Source organism: Gavia stellata, chromosome 1, assembly GCF_030936135.1.
Source record: "Gavia stellata isolate bGavSte3 chromosome 1, bGavSte3.hap2, whole genome shotgun sequence".
Lineage (NCBI taxonomy): Eukaryota > Metazoa > Chordata > Aves > Gaviiformes > Gaviidae > Gavia > Gavia stellata.
Genome location: NC_082594.1, coordinates 36080779 through 36089052, shown reverse-complemented (window position 1 = coordinate 36089052; position 8274 = coordinate 36080779).

The following is an 8274-nucleotide window of genomic DNA, read 5'->3' as shown; positions in this document are numbered from 1 at the left end:
TATGTTAGGTGGGAGAGCTAGTTCAGGTCTACAGAGGTTAAAAGGTCTAGGGCCAAGCTTGCCATCATCTTTCTGTCTGTGGATCACTTCTCTCCCCTGGGAATGAGCCATCAATGACAATTATGTTGATGCCGATCACAAGCTAAAAACATGCTGACACTTTTTTTGATTCCTCAGTACCATCCTATTTAGGTCCCACAACTCATCATGTTTTCTTTTTGGGGGGTTGTGCTGGTTTTGTCTGGGATAGAAGTAATTTTCTTCATTGTAACTAGTATGGGGCTACGTTTTGGATTTGTGCTGAAAACAGTGTTGATAACAGAGGGATGTTTTAGCTACTGCTGAGCAGTGCTTACGCAGAGTCAAGGCCTTTTCTGCTTCTCACACCACCCCTCCAGTGAGTGGGCTGGGGGTGCACAAAAAGTTGGGAGGGGACACAGCCGGGACAGCTGACCCCAACTGACCAAAGGGATATTCCATACCATTTGACGTCATGCTCAGCATATAAAGCTGGGGGAAGAAAAAGGAAGGGGGGAACATTTAGGGTGTTGGTGTTTGTCTTCCCAAATAACCATTACATGTGATGGAGCCCTGCTTTCCTGGAGATGGCTGAACACCTGCCTGCTGATGGGAAGTAGTGAATGAATTCCTTATTTTGCTTTGCTTGCGTGCGCAGATTTCGTTTTACCTATTAAACTATCTTTATCTCAACCTGCAAGTTTTCTCACTTTTACTCTTCTGATTCTCTCCTCCATCCTGCCATGGGGGGAGTGAGTGAGCGGCTGTGTGGTGCTTAGTTGCCAGCTGGGGTTAAACCATGACAGGGGTCTAGGTCATAGTGTTACTTTTGCTGCAAGTCAGGCTTTTAGACTGTAGCTCTTGGAAGACTAAAGTTTACTGTAAACTCCTTTACAATCCTGAGTTTAGTTTGGTGTCTGTGGCTCTGCAGACAACAGTTTCTCAGGGAGCAGACATCCATTGCAAAGTACAAATATCTTTATTTAAAACTTAAGTAGTATGACAGAAGGAAGCATAATATAAAAACTAAACAGCATAAACACATGACTACTAGTTAATACCCATCTAACTGCAGAGTCTAGCAGAATTTTAAAGTAAGTATGTGTGTCCAATCCAGATTAGGGGAGTATGCCTCTGTATTCCCGCTTCTGACACGTTTTGCTGTCAGGATTCCTAAGCTAGCAAAGCTGTTCCCTTCAGGAAGTAAAAATTTAAGAAGAGCTCAGAATTTATGCAAACAGTATCATGAACAGGCTTGTGATTTTTGTTCCTGAATGGTCAGGAATACTGTAGTACTTGGCAATCATTAGTAATCTTGTAGAAAACACAGATCATATAAAAATATTGAAACTTCAGCTGTCAGATGCCCTATGCTGTGTATTTACAGTGTTTAACTTGAAACATCTATTGCAGATCCTTAAATCAAGAATGCAGGTTCTTTCACAGTGCAATTCACACCACCTAAAAAGAGTCCACATCTCTCTATTGACTAAATAAGAACTTAGGCGATGAATTGAGAGGCTTAATGTTAGACATTGTGAATACCTCCTCTCCCCTCTGTCAATAGCATTTATTTGAAAAATAATTTTGAAAGTTTTCTTGTTTTCAAGTAGTAAATTTGAGCTTTTTTTTAAAAAAAAACCCCAAATCTTAAAAAAAATTTCATTGGGAATATATTAATCTAGCTGCTTTTTTGCAAGGTTAAGTTTTGAAGCATAATGAAAGGACTTTTGAAGGCCAAAGGGCAACATGGCATTATCAACAGCAAGATCTTCTTTTAGAAAACTGCTTTCATACTTTGCTCAGCTTTTTCCCTTTTAAATGAAAGGAAAATAGATTGTTTAGTGAGGAAGGGAAAAAAGAAAGGAGTACAATTAAACTGTCTACTATTGATCCTGTTAGTGATCAGTGAAGAGGTGGTGTTCACCCCAAATGTGACTGTCAAACAGAAATGGAGAAAGGAGCAACAGTTACAAAAGTCATATGGACTTATTCATACAATGCCAAACTAATGACCCCCACCCCCACCAAAAATACTGTTCCCCATACAATGTCCTAATATTTCACCTGTTTCTTTCAGGGAATAGGTGGCTTTCTGAAATATAAATTCCTGTAATGACTAATATCTTGGCAGATTTGTGCAGGCTACTTCATTTGATGATAGCTGTTTAGAAATGTCAAGTATTAGTATTGTTATTACTACAAGAAAAAGTCTAAATATATGCTCTTAGAAAGGGAACACGAAATCCAGCCCAGAAAATGTTGGGGGGGGGGGGTTGTTTTGTTTTGTTTGTGGGGTTTTTTTTGTTTTTTTGGTTGGTTGGTTTCATTTCCTTTTCTTAAAATTCCCTTAGAATTCAATCCCATTACTTCTATGCTAGAATTTAGTGGGGTTTACAGCACTAAAGTTTTATTACTTTGTGTTTGTCAATATTGCATTTAATTCCCTCTACTACAACCTATTTACAAATCAAATCTAAATCTCTTTTAAGTTTAGCTGTCTGTACAGCCTTCATTCATCATCTTTCATTTTTTCATCCTCAGAAAATGCAACTAGACTGCAGTTGTTCTTTGTGTTTGTAGATCATCTTTCTAAATTAAAGCACATACATGCACAGCAGACTTTAAAGCACTAGCCCCCGTAGACCTGAAATAACACTTTCTCTGGTTTGACATAGCTTCCTTCACAGGAGCTATCTATAGGCACTGCTTTGCTATTTTTCAACCTGTTCTGTATCTCTGCCCATGTCCTGCCCCGAATCCTTGCTTCATCTTGGAGATTAAGTAGGAACTTGTCATGTGGAATGTTACAAAAGGCTTTCTGAAAATCCAAATATATTATGTCATCTGCTGTGCCCTTAGCAACCCTGTCAGTACCCCTCTGTGTAAATTCTTCTCCCCAAAAATGAAGCAAAAAAATACCACTGAGAAAATTATGAAAGACACAATAGCTCTTTATTTACAGACAACTGATTATATAGGACACACACTCTGCCAGAAAGTTACCTTACAAACACTCCACTCTGCGTTTACCCTAACTATCCCCACAAATAGTAGTGATGATGTAATAGTAATAATAATAACAATAATAATAATTCAGTGCTTCTTATCTACTGCCTTACAGTGTGTAATCTGTTTCGTAACTCCAGAAAAGCCCTATTTGCAAAGGAAGTCCAATTAAATACATATAAATCTATTCAAATGTTTAATTGGCTGGTAACTTAGTAAGTGTTAGTAAAACATGGCTGCTCCTTAATCAGAAGACAAGAATGAGCTGTCATATGTTGTTATCCGCTTGCTGTTTGAAAACCAAAGCTCTGAGGCAAAGAGGATGCCTTTCTTTTATTACCATACCCCGAGTCAGAATGAGCAAAGAAGAGAGACAGAGCAGATAATGGACCCCATTCATGAATGCAAAAGGCTATTTCTGAGCAGTTATTGCATTGTTTATGCCAGCAAAAATTGCATAACTCCCATTCTCTATACAAATTACATGTTTTCTATGCTTCATTGGACATTTTACATAGAACATAAATGGAGCTTTTGCAATAGGTGGTACAAAGACTGCTATCAGAACCAGTCTAAGCCTCATTATTAGGGCTGGATGAAGCATTTGGCTTTCTTCAGGTTTTCAGCAAAGTCAACAGAATCCAAAACTCCCTTTATGGTTTCTCTTTTTATTTCCTTTATGCTCCTAGTTTCCAGAGTTTTTTAATGAAATGAAAATGGAGTTTTTCCAACCAAAGCTGTTCTAATTGCTTTAAGACACAGATCAGAGCTTAATGCGATCCATTAAATGTTGCCAGCCTGGGACAGGCGGAGGTCTTCATGTGCTGACTGCACAGCAGGCCTGCCTGGCCAAGGAAAAGGTCAGGCAGTTGCACAAAGCCAAAACACAAAAAACAAAAAAACTTGTCAGCTGTGTTGCTGCTGTGAACTTAGGGAGGTCATGTGAAAGGAACTTCCATTTCAAGCAGTATCCATTCACCTCCACATGATGCTATAGATTAACCTTTTAAAGCAGCTTTGTACAGGTTTTTTTAGCCCCTGATCTGAGCCTGAAGTTCAAAAGAGCTGGCTACCTTGTACTTATACAACTGAAATTGAAAAAAACAGTAAGTTCTGCTCTTGCAAGTCGTGTTCAATGCACATATGAGGCTCAGCTACATTTGAATGAAATGGCATGTATTTTGGACACTTTTTTACGGCAATAGAGCTGGATTAATCCTGACTGTGCTGCTTCTGTTAAAAGAGGGGGATTTACAACACTATTGCTACCTTTCATTTAAATTACTGCGTATAAGTAATTATTTATGTATAGAAACATTTCTACCTGTGAGATTTCCCATATGCATAAACAGATTAATTTTGCTGTATTCCATTGTTTAATTCTCTTGCAAGCAGACTACATAACATTTATGCCAAGCCGTTTTTCCAACATTTGATTCAGAGTGGATGCATATTTTTCAGTTTGATGAGCCTCTCTCTTTTCCCTTGTTGATAGTTAGACATGAAAATATTGCTGTTAGGTCCCATGGCTCTTTTTACAATTATTCCCTGAATAACTAATACTTAAAAACTCTTACAACTGAAGCAGTTTGTAAACAAGGAGATTTGCCAAAGTAGCAGCAGAAGTCAAGATGGATGCTGTAAATTGTGTCTATCACATCTAAACCCTCCTTTTCACCTACTGATTAGAGACAGTACTGCCCAACCAGGAGCAAGGCTTTATTTCTTTCTCAAGTCAAAAAGCACCTCTTCTCTCTCTTTCTAGCATTCAACTCAAGGAAACTGCATTCCAAAGCAAAGAAATTACCCATTAAAGTTATTTTTATTATTAGCTTTTGCTTGCTTGGGTGGGGTGTGTGCCATGTTATTAGCTACTGTGAATCAGCCTCAGCCCCTTTGGTGCCTTCTCCAGAAATATTACTTTGGAATCGCTACATTTCACTCACTGATGAGGTAAAAAGAACTTAATTATTCTGACAATTTTATCTAAGGCTTGCAGATTTTATGTACTGAGTGTGTAAAAAATAACTTCTTGATGAATAATGCTCCACGAGTACATTTTTGTAGCCATCATCTGGAAGGGTCCTTTTTATACACAGATATGCAATTCTTCCAGTGGATGATAAATGCTAAATTTGCTTTACTTCGGGTATCACTGTCCCAATATACCTACATATAAATAAATATATATATATATAAATTTAAATTGAGATATAGCAACTTCTCTACAGAACTGTGAATGCCAGTGAGACAACTATCAAATCTTTTTAACATTCTCTCATTAGCTACGTGGTTCCTGTCTTATGATTCTCTGTCCTTCAGTTGAAATTGTGGATAGCTTTTACTGTCAGCATGTAAAAACCAAAAAACTAAAGCAAAATAAAAGCCAGAAATGCTTTATTAATAGGTAAACATAAAATATGCATTCAAACAATGCATAAAATTAAAAATAAGTTCAAAAATGGTGAGTTTGCAAAGTCAAACTTTCAAAGGTGGGAAGTGCTGGTGAATACTGCTAAAGTTTTGCCAAATCTGGTAGCACAACGGAGGAGAGGCTGCTACATCTCCCTGCTCCCAGGCCCAGCCAGTAGCAAGGCTAAGAGTGCCTTCCCCGAAGACACACACAGGAGCCCAGGCAATACACACTGCAGGCCACACAGAACAATACAGGTAGGAACATGCAAGCACAGATAGCACAAACAATTGCCAAATCTTGTCCCCTTCCCTGGCAGTTCAGGATAAGGATCTGTTAGTGGGAAGTAGTGTGCAGATGTACAAAGTGGATCTTTCCAGTTGCATCAGCCTGTGCACCAAGGGCAGGAACTGGCCCTAGGCACTTGCTTTCCCCAGCTGCTGCCACCCCCAAAGCCTGCAGTGCCCCTCCAGCTCCTGTTAGCTCAGAACCCCTCACACACACGTTTGTGTGCACACAAAACATGCACGAGCACACACATGCTGTTGATCTCTCCAGTAAATGGCCTTAAACATTCAATCTAACCAGTAGCTGATCCATGGGATTCTCTTGTCTCCAATATAGCCACATACATGTAAACAAGTCACTAAATCAAGCCTCAAGCCCTGTGGTTTGGAACTCTCTGGTCTCTCCAGTTGCCAATTTCCAGGCTTTCTGGTTTCTCCAGTATCCAGTCCAGGCTTCTGGCTGCTTTGATACCTGGCTCCCAAGCCTCTCGCCCTACTCATCAGCTAGTTTGCCTTGGTATTTGCAAGCAATCACACTAATGTAGCCACACAATACGCACACACACCAGGTGCTGGCACTTAGACACATAGGCCCCTATGACCTGTGGTCCCACACCAGTTACTGGCACTTAGACATCCATACACATGGACACCGAATAAGGAGCTCCTCGCCCAGGAAAACAGTTACAAATAATTTGGTAAGAAGACAGGACAGACTGCACTGATCACTCACAGGGCATGGCCAGACAACATGACAATGCCTCTCTTTCCACACCTTCAGTTCTTCCCCTAAACATCCCATAATAAGTATTATATAATCTCTGGGTGTTCTTCCCTGGCATCCAATAATAAGCTCCATACCCCTAGGCAGTGACCCCCCTTCAGCTTGTGAGGTGAGGCAAAGAGCATCTCCCATTCATCCATCTTGATGTGTCTCACCCAATGCCCATGGGGCTGATGCTGTTCCATGGCAGCCCTTGGAGAAGCTGGGACTGGGGCTTGCTTCTCTGATCAACTTATTTGGATTCCTCTGCTAGTCATGGTTTCTCTGTGCTCCTTTGTGTTTGTGGTCATGATCCTTTTAACAATTAACCTAAGGTGTATAACCAACCATATTCTTCTTTTATTCCAAAGGATAGAAAACCGGGATAGAATTTGGTTGAAATGTAGGGATTTTCAGTTCTTTGAATCCAAGAGACTGTTCTGGAGGGATTCCACATAATTTTAGTTGAGCATTGTCACTGTCCTTCAGCTCCCACAGTTTCTCTCTGTTAAATTAAAGTAGTAGAGTTTCCCAAGGGATGAGGATCACATAACTGAGACTTCCACTTGGAATTACTCTCCGAGGAAGATTAATCTCCAAGACTAAGGTTAGCCTCCCCTCTCCCCTTTACTGCCTCCAAACTATCCTCTCTATTTTCTTGTTACCTCCTGCCTAATTAGCTCTATGTCCTGTATTAATGACACAGAGTCTATTTCAAGTGTTAAATACAAGAGGATCAGGTAGTAAGCCTGAGCGTGGGACTCCTGCACCTCCATTCCACTTAATTGCTACCCAGCTCCTGGCTCCTTTCTGGACCCTTCTCTTTAGGTCAACCCAGGATAATACTGCTTTAGAAGAGTTTAGCCCCAAATAGATGGTGCCAGTGGCCTTGATACTAGGATTTAGTGCCTGGCTTCCTTTTGTTTATCGGGATAGAATACAGTTAGTGAACAAGAGGTATGAGACCACAACATGATGGGGAGTATCTGTTTAACTTCTTTGTTCCTAATTTATATGTTGTGCTGCTTTAAAAAAGGAATGACTGGGTTGCATGAAAACCTCTAACAGTGAAACTGCTCCTTCCCTTTAGAGCTGCTGATTGTGCTTGGAAGGGAAAAGCTTCAAGGATATTAGGAGGGTTGTGTGAGCGAAGGATGAGAAGCCTTTACAAGGCTAGAGCATGGCAATGAGACTCAGACAACACTGACAGGGGCTGGAAGATGATAGGCAAGTCTCCACTGTAACAGAATGTCTCCCTAGGACTAGAAAGGATTGTATTGAGTTTGCTGCAACTCCTGTATTCATAAGGTTAACTGAAACCAAGTGTGAAAACAAGGAATCGTCTTCTAAAAATGCATGGGAATGGAGAGAAGTCGTCATAAACATTTCCTGTTTCTCTTCTGTCATTCTGTATTTGAAAGGTATTTATTATGATTTATATTCTAATAAAAATTGGCTGTCTATTGCAAAAGTCATTCTAGCCTTTTTTTTTTTTTTTTTAAGAAAATGGTCTATAAGCAAAAATACAATGACACTTTCATACTTAGTTTCAAACATAGAATACAAGACTGAATTCCTTGCTGAGGACCAAAGTGAGGATGTGCAGATAACAGCAACATGGGTATCTATGTGACTGTTAAAGAGAGACAATAGGTGGGAAAGTTGCAGAAGAAAGCGTCATAAATTAAACGTTAAGCCACTATAAAATTGTCAGAGATAAAGATGACACAATGGGAAGCTGAACTGCCCAGGTGGTCAGAAGATCAAATATGATTTTAGAGTTT